Source organism: Kogia breviceps, chromosome 8 (genome assembly GCF_026419965.1).
Source record: "Kogia breviceps isolate mKogBre1 chromosome 8, mKogBre1 haplotype 1, whole genome shotgun sequence".
In the NCBI taxonomy this organism is placed as follows: Eukaryota; Metazoa; Chordata; class Mammalia; order Artiodactyla; family Physeteridae; genus Kogia; species Kogia breviceps.
In genome coordinates this window covers 46592775-46611977 of record NC_081317.1, presented here as the reverse complement: position 1 = coordinate 46611977, position 19203 = coordinate 46592775, and the positions used below count along the sequence as shown (strand labels likewise).

Genomic DNA, 19203 nt, shown 5'->3' with positions numbered 1-19203 from the left:
CATTTTTGGGACTCACTGCTTCCTGGACCTGGATGTCTGTTTCTTTCCCCAGGTTGGTGAATATTTCAGCTTTTAGTTCTTCAAATATGTTCTCTGCCTACCTTTTCTTTTCTTCTGTTTCTGGGACTCCTTTAATACAAATATTAGTATTCTTGATTCTGTCCCAGAAGCCTCTTAAACTGTCCCTAATTTTTAGAATTCTTTGTTCTTTTTTCTGTTCAGCTTGGGTGATTTCCACTATTCTGTCTTCCAAATCACTGATCCATTCCTCTGTATCATCTATACTGCTGATTCTTTCCAGTATACTGTTTGAAATTTTTTTAAATTGAATTTTTCAGTTCTGTTTGGTTCTTTTTTATATTTTCTAACTCTTTGTTGAAATCCCCACCATGTTCATTCATTCTTCCCCTGAGTTTGCTAAGCATCTTTATGATCATGACTTTGAACTCCTCATTGGGTAGACTGCTTATCTCCATCTCATTTAGTCCCTTTTCTGAGGTTTTGCCTTGTTCTTTTTTTTCTCTTTATTTCATGTGTTAGGTTGGTTGGTCATGTTTCCTAATCTTGGAGAACTGGCCTTATGTAGGAGGCATCCTATGGGGTCCACCAGCACACTCTCCTCTGGTCTGGAACTATATGCTCTATGAGTGCCCCTATGTAGGCGGCATGCACCCTTCTGTAGTGGTGGGGATAGCTACTCTGGGTGCACTGACTGATAGCACCAGTAATAGCACTGGTAGGTGAGACTGGCCTCCAGCCTGGTTGGCTATGAGGCCTGCCCTGTGCAGTAGCTGTGGGCCCACTGGAGTGGGGGGGGTGTAGGCTTCTAATGTGGTTTGCTGTGTGGCCTGCTGATGGGTGGCGCTGTGTCCCTGAAAGACTTCCCTACATGGCCCAAGGAACACACAGCTGCAGCAGACCCACTGGTGGTGGGGCAATCCCTGGTGCTAAGAGGCTAGAAAGAGGATTTCAAAATGGCACTGGTCAGAGCCAGTGCCTCTGTGGTGGAATGAGCTCCCCCAAACGGCTGTCATCAGTTTCTCCACCCCCAGGAGGAGCCCCACTTGCCTCCTGCCTCTCCAAGGCTCTCCAAGATCAGAAAGTGGGTCTGATCCAGGTTCCTCTCAAATTACTGCCTCTTTGCTGGGACTTAGAGCATATTAGATTTTGCAAGTGCCCTTTAACAGTAGAGTCACTGTTTCCTATAGCCTTCTGGCTCTTCTGAATGTAAGCTAGATATTCTGGGGGCTTATCTTCCCTATGTAGAACCCCCAGGCTGAGGAGCCCAATGTGGGGCTTGGACCCCTTACTCCTTGGGGAAAACCCCTGTGGTTGTGATATTACTCCCATTTACGGGTTGCTGACCCACGGGTGTGGTTCCTCACTACACTGCATCTTTGTCCTTCCTACAGGTCTCATTACAGCTCCTTCTTTATAATTTTAGTTGTGGAAAATCTTATTAGTCTTCAGGTCATTCTCATAGATAGTTGCTTTGTAAGTAGTAGCAATTTCACCATGCCCATGGGAGAAGGTGAGTTTGGGGTCTTCTTACTTTGCCATCTTGGCCACCCCTCACAAGATGAAATTTCTAACAAGTCAAGAGTTGCAGAAAAATAAGAGTGATTATTTTAGGTAAACATCATGACCAGGCCTTTGTGTTTTAACAACTGAAAGCAAGTACTCATATTTTAGAACACAGATGATTAAACAGGAAGAACCCTTGATTCAATAGAAAATAATACAGCTGCTACACAGCTTCTTTAAAAGAAAGAGACCTTTCAGGGTAAGGGTAATCTAGGTCAATCAGCAATTCTACAAGGACACAAAAGAGACTTTTAAAGGGCAGTTTTGTATAAGGTTAATCTATGTGGGAGTCTAAGGTACATTCAAATGTAAAATACTAAGACATTTAGGATAGCTGCCTGGAAAAGTCAAGCCACGATGGATGGTAATTTGATAGAGCTGATAAGAGACTTTTTTCTTTCTAATCCAATCTAACACACTCTTAGTTTTCAAAGTACATCAAGTGAAAATGTATATTACTATTCAGGAAATTAAACTAAATTGAAAACCAGCTAATTCTCAAGTGTGCATATTAAGGCTATTATGTACTCCAAGGAATTGCTAATGAACTTTTAAAGTGTAATCATTTCAGGGTCTTGCCATAGCCTTGGTTTATGTATACATAGTTCTTTAAAACCCATAAAAATGCTATGTAAGACATTCGAAAAGGGTATCATCCTCACTGCAAATTATTTAAAAATTGTACATGAGCAAACATCCTCTCAGCACATTAAACCTAACATTATATCCATTAGAAAAAAGCAAAGGAAATGAAAGTATTGCTTACAAATGACCTTATTATATAATTTTGTCAGATTACTGTTTCATAAAAGAAAGAACCATAATATTGAAGCACAGTAACATTAGGAAAATTATGAAGAATTTATCTAATGTTGATTTATATTTCCGATTTGAAGATCTGAAGAAATTATTATGGGCTTCCCCTTATGCTGCAGGATTTGCTTCTTTGAAAAAGCAGGAGCTGCTTCCCTGAAGCTCTGCCTGAACACAAAGTACCTGCTTTGGCAGATGGATGTTGTGTATATATATGTATGTTAAGTACTTTGAGAAATTTAATAGAGTATAAGAAAAGAGAACCATCTAAGAGCCTCCAAACTTATTAGGAAAATAAGAAGCATGAGCTAAAAATGGTAGTATGAGTGAACAACCTCAATCTTTAAAACCTACATCTGTATTTCTATTTCTTTTGATAGAGAATTAGCAAACTAAATCAACGACAAAATTAATTCTATTTGACCAATTAAAACATATATTTTTCGGGCTTCCCTGGTGGCGCAGTGGTTGAGAGTCCGCCTGCCGATGCAGGGGACACGAGTTCGTGCCCTGGTCCAGGAAGATCCCGCACGCCACGGAGCAGCTGGGCCCGTGAGCCATGGCCACTGAGCCTGTGTGTCCGGAGCCTGTGCTCCGCAATGGGAGAGGCCACAACAGTGAGAGGCCCGCGTACCACAAAAATAAATAAATAAATAAAATATATATGGCATATGTTATCAATAAATTGTACAAATAAAATTAATGGATTGTGACTTCAATGGAACTAGTAGTAATAACAAACCACTAGTATTATTATAACTACTGTTAATAATTATTATTAACATTATTGCCTTAGACTTAGTCTGTGCTATTCTAAATTTATTACCCATTTTAATTTTCATAAAGCTATTTATGGTAGGTAGTATTTAGAAATTGGAAATTGAGCCTCAGTTTCTACATCTGAAAAATGGGATGAGGCTCAGTTTCTACACCTGAAAAAAAACAATCACCACATTGATTGTTATGAGGTTAAATGAGACTGCACATTTAAAGTGTTTATTGGAATGACAGGCAATATAGTAAGCCCTCAATAAGTATTGAGAACTGCATAAGTCCAGAAGTGCTGTGGCTACAAGTATTTTGAGTGTGAGAACACATTTTAATGTCAACACATTTTCTGAACCTAATTTTATTTAGGCCCATTAAATAGTAGTTTTAGAATCTATCAACTGAGAAAATATTTCAAGGCAGAGATCTGAATTCAATGATGCTTTAAAATAAATTTGTGTCTTAATTACTATAATAAAATCTGCATGCACCTGAAAAACAGCAGTGAATATTTATTGTTTCCAGGCAATGGCTGGAACAATGCGAGAACTGAATACAAGAATCTCATCTCCCTATTTGTCAGAGGTGGGATGCTCTCTTCACTGCAGTTAAAGGTTCTACACTGGGCAACTCTGTTGAGTGGAGCCGCTGGACCTAAGCTCTTCCCTCAGTGCCTGTAGCCTGTTTAGTTTAGTCATAGGACCTACAGGCTCTATTTTGCTTCAAATGGCCTCCCAAAGCCAGGCCCTTTGTACTCAGTCAGCCTCTTCCATGGCTGGACTCTGCTTCAAAAAAGACCTGGTTTATAACTCTGCAGCTCAGTAAAAACAGGAAAGCACTATAGATGCCCACTGATTCACCACCAGGCAGAACAGAATGCTATTGAAGAGCACAAATCCTGATGTCAGGTAGATCTCACGTTGAATTCTGACACTCACTCTGTGACTAAGGGGAAACTGTAATCTCTCTGGGTCTCAGTTTCCTTATGAATATAATGTGGATAATTCCTCACTCATAGGGTTAGTGTGAAGCTTCAATGAGATAAGTTATGCAAAGCTCTCAAACACAATGTCTGGTATATAATAAGCCCTCAATAGTAGTAGCTGATTTTACACTTATAAAAACAGGAACTAGCTCAGCAAGACATATGCTTCATGAAATGCACAATACTTGAAAACACATTATACACTCTTTGAAAGGAGTATAAAGTATTTATAAATACATGAAAATTGATTTGAAGTCAGAATGGTATGATTCCAACATACATCACACTGAAAGAAATAGAGCAATGGTTATTTTGGAATTCTATTGAGTGGAAAGAGGAAATCTATGAAGAAGAGACTTTTTTTTTAACCATATTCTTTATAAACTTTCTGAACAAGAGTGACCTAGTAAAAGGCTTCCCTTTGTTGGCTTATTTAAACTCAAATAGTGGATATAACTGAGAAGAATGTGGCTAATTTCTAAGCAGTGCAAAACAATTCAAGGGAAAAAATACTCCATGGAATAGCAACTTGTCTTCAGAGCATAAGAAGAGTAACAGGTTTCTGATGCTCATTATAGAAAATATGTAAATTACTGAGAATATTTTAATAGAGAAATTTGTTATTAGGTCACTCAATACTGTAATAGATGAAGTAATCACAAGGATATCTTAGTAAAGGAATCATTCCTTCATGCCATTTTTTTCTTAGAGAATCTAGTTACAAGTTCAAGAGGACAATGCAGGCTTTTTCCACTCTCTTTAAAGGGCACATATAATGCATAGCAATAAAATAACCTAATGAACCCCTAGAGAAAAATACATCATGAAACTAAAAACTAAGGAGAGCAAGGACTAATTTCTCATTACCTACTGTTATCTAGATTGTGTAATGAACAAAGAAAGTTCATATAAGTAGAACAAGCAAGCTTTCAGCTGAGATAAATCTTTACCCAGTACAATAGATGTGCCTGGGCCATTTTAAAATTCATCTCTATCACACGCAAAATACTAAAATTTGTAATTTTGTTTTAAAAAATATCCTGACAACAGATACAACCAGAAAAGGTGTTTTGGCAATCTAATAAAAGAGAGCAGGTATTTATTTCTATCTCCTACTATTACCCATTATTTCTGTCATATGTTACTGCCATATATGTTACCAATCATTTTCATCATGTGTTGCTGCTATATGTTGGTATTCAGACTCACTTAAATCAACTCTTTATTGCTGCAATAATATTGTTCTGTGAAATACAAGTGATGGTGACTTCTAAAACACCGTGAAGATAGAACATTAACCAAGAAAAGACACACTCCATAGTGATGAGGACTCATTTCTCCACTGAAAGCAGCTAATGAAACAGCTGGAAAAAAATACAGCAACAACAACAAAACAATGTTGGTAATAAATATACTCAGGAAAGAGTATATTTTCAGTTGCACAGTATTTGCTGTTCTGAAAAGTATATCCAACACCTAAAAGGGTAATAGTTATGAGGGATATAATGCTTTACACTTTATAAAACCCTTTTCAAAATTTAACCATATTTAATCAATGTGGGAACCATATAGTACGGGTAGCTTCCACTAAGTCTCACACAATAGACGAATATCTTGGACTAGCTTCCCATCCAAAAGTCCTTAGCTTTTCCCACTCTACAATCAAATTCACAGAAACAGGTCAACTTTAGTATCCCATCATTGCAGATAATAGAACTTGCCCCGTATACCCACAATGGAATAACACGTTTAAATTTTTGCCAACCTCAGATTCTCTATGTGACACATATTTACCACCCTCTCTTCTTCCCTGCAGGGTAGAGTCCGGATGAATCATGAATGAGTTGTGTGGAAGGCACAAGTCTCCTCTACAACACAGTTCTAACTACTCAAAAAGGAAGGAAAAATATTTCTTAAAACTAACAGGAAAAGCTCTACTTCACCTGAGAAACTGAATATTAATGCCTTCTCTCTGAAAAATGCTGATTATAGAAATGATTAGTCTCCCATTTCTAGACTTCAAGGATATGCAAAGCAAAATCTGCCACAAAACTGGCTCTCTACATGGCTGGCCTGTCTATGCTCTCTTTTGCTTGTTTTGTTGAACCTCATCTTCTAATCCATAGCTTTACTTGTCTTTTATCTTTTAATGTTTGCATTCCCATCATCAAATAGGTATTTCTACTGTAAGGTGTCTCAAATCTTGTCTCTATGTATAAGTCCTCCCTATACAGTACATCAAACACGAAAACCTCAGCCCTGTGTGCTATTCCCAACCTCCCACATGCACCGCCACCAGAGATGTACAACTCTGGCCTCAGCTACGCAGCAGTGACCGTCACCAATTGGTGGCACTGGAATCTCAAACCTGCAGTCAGGTCTCCTCTTGGCTGCTTTTTAGTTTTAGGCTTTTGGTAAAATCCCTTCCTCTCTCTCTGCATGACTTCTTGGTTAAAATGTTAGAGTTCAGTTCTATGATATCCAAGAGGTTTTTCCAACAGAAAATAACCTCAGGTAAGCACTACATATGAGGGGGAAAACAACTGTTACTAATTAAAGCATATCCTCCAGAGGCTGTGAGAGCAAACTCAAAAATGTAGTTTAACTATAAATGTAGTTTAAATTTTGCTTGCAAATGATTCTGCCTGGTTAAAGCACGATTCTACGTCGTTTAAACGTACTTTTTTTTTTTTTTTCTTTTTTACAAAAAGGGACTAGAAAGAAGTCCCTCAGTGAGTGAGCATTTTCTCCTCATTTAAACCCCAAAGCACTTCCCCCACCTGCCCGCACCAAACCAGCTAGAACTGGTCTTGTTGCTCCTGGTGATCAAATCCTTCCATTTGTTTCAGGTGAGTGGTTTTATCAGGCGACATTGGATGGCAGCAAAAAGCTTTTGCTGGGTGGACGGAGATTTCCAAGGGATTGCAAAATGGATTTAAAGGCCTGCTCTAATCATAACACAGAATTTCCACATGGACATTTTATAAACCATATGACAATCACTTTCAATCAGTGTTTCCCACAGAGGACTTAGGAAATAAAAGAAAGCATGAGGTCAAACAGACAAGTATTGTCTGTTCAGAAATTCAGAATACTATCCAGGGTAGTTAGTGTGACAGGCCATGTAACGAAGGTACATAATGAGACAATGACAAGTTAAACATATTTTGCGTATAATCAATAGACAAAGTGCCCCAAACAGCAAATGCTGTTAATGGAACACACACACACACACACACACACACACACACACACACACACACACACACACGACCCCCAAACAAACAAAAACCATGCACATCTCTTGGACTTTCTTGGAATACAGAGCTCTGGATCTGCTTATTATGTAGTGGAAATAATATAAAGAGTAGAGCTGACAAGAAGTTCTGAGATAAAAATTGGGAGGGCTCTGGCAAATTAAAAAAGCTGAAGAAATATAAATTGTCCTGTATATATAACTATTTATAAGCATGATGATAAAAGAACTTGGGATTGACATGAGGATTTAAATTCACCTTTGAGAGTTAGGGCATCCTAAACTCTGTCCAGTTTCTCATTACAATGACTCCATCAATGTAATAGAAAAAAAAAATCCATATTCCTGCTGAAAACTAGTTAAAGATCTTTCTTATATATATATATATATATATATATATATATATATATATATATATATACATACATATATATATATGGACCTTCCGTTTATTCATTCATCCTTTTTAAAAATTTTATTTTTTAATACTATTTTTTTAGAGTATTTTTAGGTTCACAGCAAAATTAAGAGGAAGGTACAGAGACTTCCCATATACCCTCACCCCACACATGCATAGCCTCTCTCATTACCAACATCCCCCAGCAGAGTGATACATTTGTTACAGTCGGTGAACCTACATTGACATGTCATAACCACCCAAAGTCCATAGCTTATAATAGGGTTACTCTTAGGTTTCTACATCTATGAGTTTGGACGAATTTAATGAATGACATATTTCCATCATTATAATAGCAAACAATATTTTTATGGCCCTAAAACTCCTCTATGCTTTGCTTATTCAACTCCCCACTCCTGGCCCTGATCTTTTTATTGTCTCCAGAGTTTTACCTTTTTCAGAATGTTATATAGTTGGAATTCTACATTATGTAGCCTTTGCAAATTAGCTTCTTTCACTTAGTAATAAGCATTTAAGTTTCCTCCATTTCTTTTTCTTTTTTTTTTTTTTTTTTTTTTTTGTGGTACGCGGACCTCTCACTGTTGTGGCCTCTCCCGTTGCGGAGGAAAGGCTCCGGACACACAGGCTCAGCAGCCATGGCTCACGGAGCCAGCCGCTCTGTGGCATGTGGGATCTTCCCGGACCGGGGCACGAACCCGTGTCCCCTGCATCGGCAGGCAGATTCTCAACCACTGTGCCACCGGGCAAGCCCCTCCTCCATTTCTTTTCATGGCTTGATAGCTCTTTTTTTTTTTTTTTTTCTAGTGCTGAATAACATTCCATTGTATGGATGTACTACAGTTTATTTATCCATCCACCTAGTGAAACATCCTGGTTGCTTTTAAGTTTTGGCACTTATGAACAAAAGCTGCTGTAAACATCTTTGTGCAGGTTTTTGTTTGAACATAAGTTTTCAACTCCTTGGGGTAAATACCAAAGAGCACAATTGCTGCATTGTATGGTAAGAGTATGTTTAGTATTGTAAGAAACCACCAAACTGTCTTCCAAACTAGCTTTACCATTTTGTGTTCATGCCATCAGTGAATGAGGGTTTCTGTTGCTCCATATTCTCACCAACATTTGGTGTTATCACTGTTCCAGATTTTGGCCATTCTAATGGATATGTAATGGTATCTCAGTGTTGTTTTAATTTGCATTTCCCTGATGCTGTATGATGTGGATCATCTTCTCATAGGATTATTTGCCATCTGTACATCTTCTTTGGTGAGGGAGGTGTCTGTTAAGGTATTTGGCCCGTTTTTTAATTGGGTGGATTTCTTACTGTTGTAAGAATTTTAATTTTGGGTAGCAGTTTTTTCAGATGTGTTTTTTACAAATATATATTTTTTCCCAATCTAAAGATTGTCTTCTAATTCTCTTGATTATTTGTCTTTCCCAGAATAGAAGTTTTTAATTTTAATGAAGTCCAGCTTATCAGTTATTTCTTTCATAGAACATGTCTTTGGTATTGTATCTAAAAAGTCATTGCCATACCCAAAGTCATCTGGGTCTTCTCCTTTGTTATCTCCTATGAGTGTTATAGTTTTGCATTTTACTTTTAGGACTGTGATCCATTCTGAGTTAATTTTGGTGAAGTATGTGAGGTCTATGTGTAGGTTCATTTTTTTACATGTGGTTATCAAATTATTTCAACATCATTTGTTGAAGATTCTACCTTTGCCGAATTTATTGCCTTTGCCCCCTTTTCAAAGGTAAATTGACTATATTTAGGTGGGTGTATTTCTGAGCTCACTATTCTGTTCCATTGTTTGTCTTTTTTGCTAATACTACATTGTCTTCATCACTGTAGCTTTATAGAATGTTTTGAAGTTGGCTAGTCAGTCTTCCAACTTTGCTCTTTTTCTTCAATATTGTGTTGGCTCTTCTGGTTCTTTTGCCTCTCGATATAGACTTTAGAATCCATTTATTAATATCCAAAACATAACTTTCTAGAATTTGGATTTGGATTGAATTGAATGTATAGGTCAAAATGGGAAGAACTGACATCTTGACAATACTGATTCTTCCATCGATGAACATGGACTATCTCTCTATATATTTAGTTCCTCTTTGATTTTGTTCATCAGAGTTCTGTAGTTTTCCTCATAAAGATTTTGTATCTATTTTGTTAGATTTATTTACACCTAAGTATTTCATTTGGTTGGGGGGTAATGTACATGGTATTTTGTTATCAAATTCAAATTCCACTTGTTCATTGTTGGTATATAGGAAAGCAATTGACTTATGTTTATTAACCTGGTATCTTACAGCCTTGCTATAATCACTGATTAGTTCCAGGACTTTTTTGGTTGGTTCTTCCTGATTTTCTACACAGAGATGATCACATCATCTGCAAACAAAGACAGTTTTATGTCTTACTTCCCAATGTACACCTTTCTTTCCTTTTCTTGCCTTATTGCATTATCAAGGACTTCAAAGATCTTTCTGATGTACCTTAATTCTTGAGGGATTAGACAAGAAATGGTGCAGGTGAGAAACAAGTAGAGGGAGTCTGGGCCTTGGCTTCCCACTGTTTCTGTGGAACACAAGAAGTTTCCACTGCTTGCCATTACCTGTAGGGGATGGGAGTCATTGAGAAGCTCACAGCCAACACTGAGTCTACAGTTTGTGAGAACTGTCTGGCAAGCTAACAAGGAGACATTACAAATAAAATGTGTCCATCAGGCATCAAGGAGGAATAAGCATTTCCGACTCAACTGTGTTAAGGAAGTCAAAACTGAATATTTCAAAATTGCCAAAATTTTCAGCCAAGGGATTAAAATTGCAAATTTTTCAAGATTTGAAAGAGAAATTTTTCCTGGGGTGGGGGGAAGATTCTCCAACAACCGCTAATGTCTCCTCTTGCCTATATCCCTATTCTCAGCTCTGTAAACTACTGGGACCCTCTAGTCTGTCAAAGAAAGTTTGCAATAAATGTAAATAAACATGAAGTATCTACATTGATTTATAACCAAAAAATGACAATAAATAATTCTTGACAGATTCAATTTCATAGCTAAAGACAACCTAGATATTGTTCTGTAAGGATGAGTAGACAGAAAAATCACCAGAGAAAATGAAGAATCTCAGTAGTTCAAAAGAAGGGATCAAATGAACATTAAGAAGAAATGTTCCTCAGTGAAACAAAGGTACCCAAGAAGCTGGAGAGAACTTTATCAACACTCTAAATAGTAAAACCTAAACTAAACTAGGGAAACACACAATCAATAGCAGGCAGTGATTAACTAGGAGGAATCTAAAAACAATGAAAACAATAAAAGTATGTTACATATATTTACAAAGAGGTCACAGTAGAGGAAGTTACCGGTAGATTTGGAGTTTCTAAAGTTGAGAATCAATGAATTAAGATATAAGATCAAGGATCAACATAAAGTAAAAACTGGGAAGTTAGACTAAGAGATAGAAATCATGAGAATACAATGAAATGCATGGAAATGATATTAAAGAGCTCCAATAAACATGCAGTAGAAAATTAAAAGATGGGAACCTTTCTCTGATTTGAGGAAAGAGTCAAAGAGGGTCACCAAGAACTTGGAAGAATCAATGCAAAAGGACCTTTACCTGGATATGGTGAAGTTCCAAATTTATAAGATGTAGGAAAAAATCTACAAGCACCTAAAAAGGGGAAAATATACATATTATATTGTATATTATAACATGTATTTTTTAACCTAAAATAAAATAGAATTAGATGGAAACCAATCTTCTCAACTACTCTGAAGAAGATAATGAAGCAATGTTTGCAGATTTCTGAGGTAAAAGGAATACAAAAGAAATATGTACCCAGTACAAGCGTGATTCATTTGAGAGAGGAAAAGGAAGGCATTTTCAGATCTGCAGCATTCAGACTATGTACTACTCATGTGTCCTTCTGATGAAATAATGCATGAAACCCATTTGGAAAGGTATTCCAATCAAACAGTCAATGAAAGCAAGTTTCAAGAAAGGGAAAATACCACACACAATGATGAGAAAACAAAACCAATAATAATTAGAAATTCTTACTGCCTCGTACATGGCAACACTCAACACATATTATTTAAATCCATGAAGCCTGTACAAACAATTAATAATCTGGTGTTTGAGCCTAACGTTCATGTAAAGACTTAATTCCTGATGTAGATGTATATGTAAAAAAGAAAAAAGAACAAAACCTTTGGGTTATTTCAGTGATACATGGGAAGATGGGAAGGTATTAGCTTGCTAAAGTATTCATCTTACCAAAGGAGAATCCACTGATATATTTTCTTTCTTGAAATTGATAAAGGAATATGCAAATAAATATTTAAACTTTTAAAAGGTAATGGCATACAGAATAGAATTAGAATGTAAAATCTCCAAGTCATGGGGCTGGCAAGATAGGGGTGGGAGGCCATGAAAGACCAAGAAAACTTGGCCATCATAGAAAAGGTTAGGACATTAAAAGAAGAAAATCCTAAGAAGTCATAATAATAAATAACATTAAATTAGATAAGAGGAATGAGATAAAAATATCAGTTATCACAATACAGGTGACTAGCTTAAATTTCCCTTTTTAAAGACAAATAAATTCAGTTTATGATCAAAAGAAAATTTTAGCTATTTGATACTAGCAAGAACCATGCCTCAAACAAAATAGTATTTTGAAAAGAGTAACAGTAGAGATGTGGAAATATGTGTTAGGCAAATGCAAAGTAAAGAGTGAGCAATACTAATATCAGAAAACAGAACTCACAACTAAGATATTTATATTTTACTGTAAAACCTATAAACTATAATACAAATATAAGCCATGGACCTTTATGCACATGGCAGAAACATAAAAAGTTTAAAACTATTTAGAAGCTACCTAGAAAAAGATAAAATTAAAAATTTTAAGGGGAGTTTAACACACAGTTTTAAGACAAACATCAATTATTCAAAACATAAATTGGGATACACAGTATCTAACAAGCTTGATTTAGTATATACTACATATTGAAGTTTGAACCCTAAAAAATGATTATACACTGTGTTCCATATATATATATATATATATTTATATTTACAAAATAATTACATTAGGCCTAAAAATAAAAAATTCTAATACAGTAAAATTTAAAATTATTAGTAACACAAGAATAAAAAATTAGTAATATTTTTAAAATTATTAACTAATTCCTCTGTGGATGATAATATCAAAAAAAATTTACAACTCCCAAAAAAGTTAACCATAATGAAAATGGGATTTGGTCAAAGTGGTACTCGAAAAATATATATATAAAACCTTAAATGCATTGTTTAAATAAGAAAAAATTTAATGCCTCAACTAAGCATTTATTATACTTAAGAAATACAAAAATAATGAAAATGAAATACTTTAAAATGTATTTAAGAATGAATTATTTACCATCGCAACAGAAAGAATAAAATACCTAGGAATAAACCTACCTAAGGAGGCAAAAGACTTGTACTCAGAAAACTATAAAAGACTGATGAAAGAAATCCAAGATGACATAAATAGATGGAGAAATATACCATGTTCTTGGATTGGAAGAATCAATATTGTGCAAATGACTATACTACCCAAAGCAATCTACATATTCAATGCAATCCCTTCAAACTACCAATGGCATTCTTCACAGAACTAGAACAAAAAATTTTACAATTTGTATGGAAACACAAAAGACCCTGAATAGCCAAAGCAATATTGACAAAGAAAAACGGAGCTGGAGGAATCTGGTGCCCCAAATTCAAACTATACTACAAAGCTGCAGTAATCAAGACAGTATGGTATTGGCACAAAAACAGAAATATAAATCAATGGTATAGGATAAGAAAGCCCAGAGATAAACCCACACACATATGGTTACCTAATTTATGACAAAGGAGTTAAGAACATACAATGGAGAAAAGACAGCCTCTTCAATAAGTGGTGCAGGGAAAACTGGACAGCTACATGTAAAAGAATGAAATTAGAACACTCCCTAACACCATACACAAAAACAAACTCCAAATGGATTAAAGACCTATGTGTAAGACTGGACACTATAAAACTCTTAGAGGAAAACATAGGAGAAACACACTCTGACATAAACCACAGCAAGATCTTTTTTGACCCACCTCCTAGAGTACTGAAAATAAAAACAAAAATAAACAAACAGGACCTAATGAAACTTAAGAGCTTTTGCACAGCAAAAGAAACTGTAAACAAGATGAAAAGACAACCCTCAGAATGGAAGAAAATATTTGCCAAAGGAAGCAACAGACAAAGGATTATTCTCCAAAATATACAAACAGCTCATGCAGCTCAATATCAAAAAAACAAACAACCCAATTAAAAATTGGGTGGAAGACCTAAATAGATATTTCACCAAAGAAGACATATAGATGGCCAAGAGGCACATGAAAAGATGCTCAACATCAGTAATTATTAGAGAAATGCATATCAAAACTACAATGAGGTATCACCTCACAGCAGTCAGAATGGCCATCATCAAAAAATCTACAAATAATAAATGCTAGAGAGGGTGTGGAGAAAAGGGAACCCTCTAGCACTGTTGGTGGGAATATAAATTGATACAGCCACTATGGAGAACAGTATGGAGGTTCCTTAAAAAACTGAAAACAGAACTACTATATGACCCAGCAATTCCACTACTGGGCATATACCCTGAGAAAACCATAATTCAAAAGGACACATGTACCCCTGGCTATTTATAATATCCAGGACATGGAAACAACATAAATGTCCAAAGATAGATGAATGGATAAAGAAAATGTGGTACATATATATAGAATGGAATATTAGTGATAAAAAGGACTTAAATTGGGTCATTTGTAGAGATGTGAATGGACCTAGCATCTGTCATACAGAGTGAAGTAAGCCAGAAAGGGAAAAACAAATATCATATACTAATGTATATATGTGGAATCTAAAAAAATGGTACAGGTGAACCTATCTGTAGGGCAGAAATAGAGATGTAGATATAGAGCAGATATGTGGACACAGCAGGGGAAGGGGAGGGTGGGACAAATTGGGAGATTAAGTTTGACATAAATACACTACCATGTGTAAAATAGATAGCTAGTAGGAAACTGCTATATAGCATGGGGAGCACAGCTCAGTGTTCTGTGACCACTCAGATGGGTGGGATGGTGGGGGTGGAAGGGAGGTCCAAGAGGGAGGAGATATAGGTATACATATAGCTGATTCACTTCATGGTACAGCAGAAACGAACACAACATTGTAAAGCAATTTTACTCCAAAAAAAAAAAAAAATTTAAGAGTTAATAAAGTAACAATTATATAAATAGATTAAACAGATAAAATAGACAAAAGTAGACTTGATAAATAATAAAACTGGTTCTTTAAAAGGACAATAAATAGACAATCTCCATAATATTTGTCAAAAATAAAGGAGGAATATTTAAACATGTATCATTCAAAAAGGAAGAAGCAAAATATTAAAAAAATTTGAAGCTTTAGTAGAATACATTCAATCTTTACTAATTAGTATAAAATCTGGAAAATTGTTGGCCATGAAAAAATTGAATTATTAAAATATCAGGAAATTCCAGTTAAAATGCAAATGAAATAAACATTACAAAAAAGAAAGAACACTCAAAAAGCTATCCTCTCACAATACAATTATGTAAAGGCCCAGTTAATTTTTCTGATGAGTCCTGTAAAACTTACAAAGGATGGAGAAGTCCTGGCCAATTTTAATTATATTAGAGCAGGGTGAGGCAAGCTTTTTCTGTAAAAGGTCAGATAATAAATTATAGTGGCTTTGAGGACCATGAAGTCTCTGTTGCAATTACTCAACTCTGCTGCCATAGGATGAAAGCAGGCCTAGATAGACAACATGTGATCCAATGAGTATGAATGTGTTTCAATATAACTTCATTTACAAAAGCTGATGGTAGGCAGATGTTGCCCTGTAGGTTATAACTTGCCAACTCTTGCTCTAGCATAAAGAGATATAGATTTCTTAATTCATTTTATAAAGGTTATATAAAGTCAGGGACCAAAATTTGATCATGATAAATCACAAAGCCAATAAAAGACTAATCTCATTTGGGATTACATATGCAAAACTCTTAATTGAAAATTAACAAGTGTAATCCAGCAATATACTAAAAGAATAACAAAATGATTAATAGGATTAATCCTAGAAAGATGAAGACAGTTCCTCTTAAAAGACCTATTACATTAGTAACTCTTCATATTAAAAAGGCAAAGAGATAAATATAATCTTTATTGATATTCCCAAAACATTTGAAAAAGCTCAATATCCTTTCATAGAAATAATAAAATATGAAAACTTTAATAACAAATAGAAACTTTAATTAAATTGAGAAGTATTTATCTAAAAGCAATCACGGAAGAATTTTTAATAACAAAACACCAGATGCATTCCAGAATAAGACAAGGAATCCTGGCACTAGTTTTATTACTTAGTATGCATTACGATAATAAATAAGAGGTATAAATACCAAAACATCAGTTTAGCAAGATGACTTGTTTAAAAGTTTTTAAACAGGTTTTTCCACCTATTAATTTTAACCAAATAGATATGCTTTAAAATATATTTGAAAAAATATCTTCAAAATAAATACAAAAATATGAATGTTTTATTAAATTTAACAGGATATATAATTTTTTTAAATGTATAAGGAACATCAAAGAAAGAAAGTGGAAACACATAAGAGCTTTCCATGAAAAAAGCACTCCATTTTGTACAGCTGTCTCTTCCAAAATTAATCCATAAATGCTATTCAATTGAAACTAAAATCCTAAAGGCATTTTAATGAGGGATAAAGGTAGTGAGGAAAGTAATTTTACAGAACAAATCCATGAGAAAAGATGAGATTAGTCAAGAACATATTAATAAAATGAGTTGGGGAAGTAATTGGACCTACATTATTATATAGTGAAATATGTTATGAAGGAAAAATAATTAAATGATCATAGTACTGAAGCCACCATAGACAAAGAGATTCATGGAACATAATACAAAATTCAAAGACTTAACTGAATGAACATAAACTCTATATAATATGGTAAAAGTAACATTCCAAAGAAGTGAGGAAAGATTGAGTTATTAATAAATATTATTGGGGCCACCTGCTAACAAATTTAATAAAAACTTTCTGGAAGAAAATTGGCAATATATAAAGAATTTCTAATATATGTATGCCTTAAAGTAGGCTGACTTTAAAAATGCTTCCTAGGGAAATAATCAGACAATTGCTTGTTTACAATGACTTTATTACATAGTAAGTTGTACTGGGAAAAATTCAAAATAATCTAATGTCCAACAATTAAATATGATTAAATAAAACAGTATAGTCAAAAAGTGGAATACCATGCATTTATTAAAAAATTTAATGTATATATATGCATATATACACATCCAATCTATATATACCTATATAGATATACATTGTATATATACATACATACACATATGTATATACAAGTCTATATATATATATATATATATACACACAATATATTCAGACTTGTGTATGTGTATATAAATACACACACACACAAACAGAAACATACCTAAAATATATGGTTTATGTGATTAAGTGAAAATAGCAGTCTATAAAGTGGCATAAAACTATTTTTGTAACAACAGGTAATGAAAACTGTATATGTCTATTCATCTATAATTAGGTAAAAAGTGTGGATATACATACATAAATACAACTATTGATGCTCCTTTTTTCCTGAATGATGAGATCGGAGATTATTTATGTTCTTTTTTGTTTGCTTTTCTTCATTGAATAAAATTTGTTTGCACTAAGCTTTATTTTCAGGGAAAAAAAGTCTATTCAATTTTAAAATATATAAATGAATATGTGGCACAAGTATCTGTTCTCAAAAAGAAAGATACCTTTTTAAAATACAGATAGTTTCACCTAATCAAGACTTACAATTGAGTTTGCAGTCCAAGTTGTCTTAGATTTCGTTGCCCAACATTTGATGTAGTTGACTCTAGAATATAGTATGCCTAATTTGGAAAACAGTTTAGCTCCACAGTCCTCAAACTGCATCCCAGGGCACCATGATAACTTCCAAAGATGTCATAGATTATTTTTAAAATTTTTCAAAGGAATTACAATATGACACCTTTGGAATACTGCAAAATCTATAAGCTAATGGTAATTCAGTCTCAACACTGTACCTTGTTTCATTCCTTTTGATGACGTCTTATTTTTCTGAAGCTCAGTTTTCAGGAGTTGATGTGATAAAAAGCAAGTCCATTAGAGAATCAATTCGGAACAGGAAATGAGAGTGACAGCATCCAATCATATTCTAAGGTTTCAGAGGTTGTGTAGTGACCAACAGGTACACACATCCGGTTAGTAAGTAATTGTGATTATTTAAGAATGAAATTAAATACTTTTTCTTTTTATTTCTTCCCATTTTATTGAGCTCTAACTGACATACAGCATTGTATAAGTTTAAGGTATACAGCATAATGATTTGACTTTCACAGATCATGAAATGATTATCACAATAATTCGTGAATATCCATCATCTTATATAGATACAAAAGTAAAGAAAAATAATTTTCTTCTGATGAGCACTCTTAGGATTCACTCTCTTAAAAATGTTCATATATAATGCACAAAAGTGTTACTTATAAACTTATATTTACCATGTTGTACATGTACATTATATCCCTAGTACAAGGACCTGGCATCACACACCAGTGGGTAGGTACCAGCACCAGGACCCCCAAGGCCCTTCAACCAGAGACCTGGGTACCTAGACACACACACAAGTGAACCAGCACTAGCTCTGGGACCACCTGCCCCAGACTTTCCCATCAGTAGACAACTATCACCTCTGGGACTACCCCAGGATTTGGTCTCACCTACTAGCAGGTCCATACCAGCTCTGAGACACCTTGGACTCCTCAGCCAGCTATCCTGGAATCCAGCCTTACTTACCAGCAGGCCAACACCAGGTTTGAGATACCCCAACCCCCAGAGCCAGCTATGTCAGGAACTCCCCACTAACCAGCAGCCTGCTACTATATCCAGGATCCCCCTTCCCCACAACCACCCACTCTAGAATCTGGCTTTGCCTACCAGTGCACCAGAATTAGCCCAGGGGCCCCCTGGGGCCCTGCAGCCAGCAGCCTTGTGACCCAGACCTACCCACCAGCAGTCAACAGCATCTGCACAGACAGGGTCTGTCAGCCAACCAGACTGGGCGGGGCAGTCATACCTACCAGACCACCAACAGTATTCAGCTGGCCACAACAGAAAGACCCATGTAGCCTAAATAGGGGACACATACTGGAGTATATAGCTCTGGTGACCAGAGGAGAGCAAGCT

At 35.3% G+C, this 19203-nt stretch overlaps 1 protein-coding gene across 12 annotated transcripts in view; it reads right to left on the bottom strand.

The window, feature by feature from the left end:
• LINGO2 (leucine rich repeat and Ig domain containing 2) overlaps positions 1 to 19203 on the bottom strand; it is a 1237500-nt gene that overhangs the window by 361623 nt on the left and 856674 nt on the right. For 2 of the 12 annotated variants that reach the window (XM_067041380.1, XM_067041378.1), the window contains exon 6: positions 11446 to 11499. The exons of the other annotated variants lie outside the window; for them this stretch is intronic. The gene's annotated coding sequence lies outside the window, so the exon portion shown is untranslated. The remainder of the gene's footprint in view (positions 1 to 11445; positions 11500 to 19203) is intronic. 12 annotated transcript variants of the gene reach the window in all.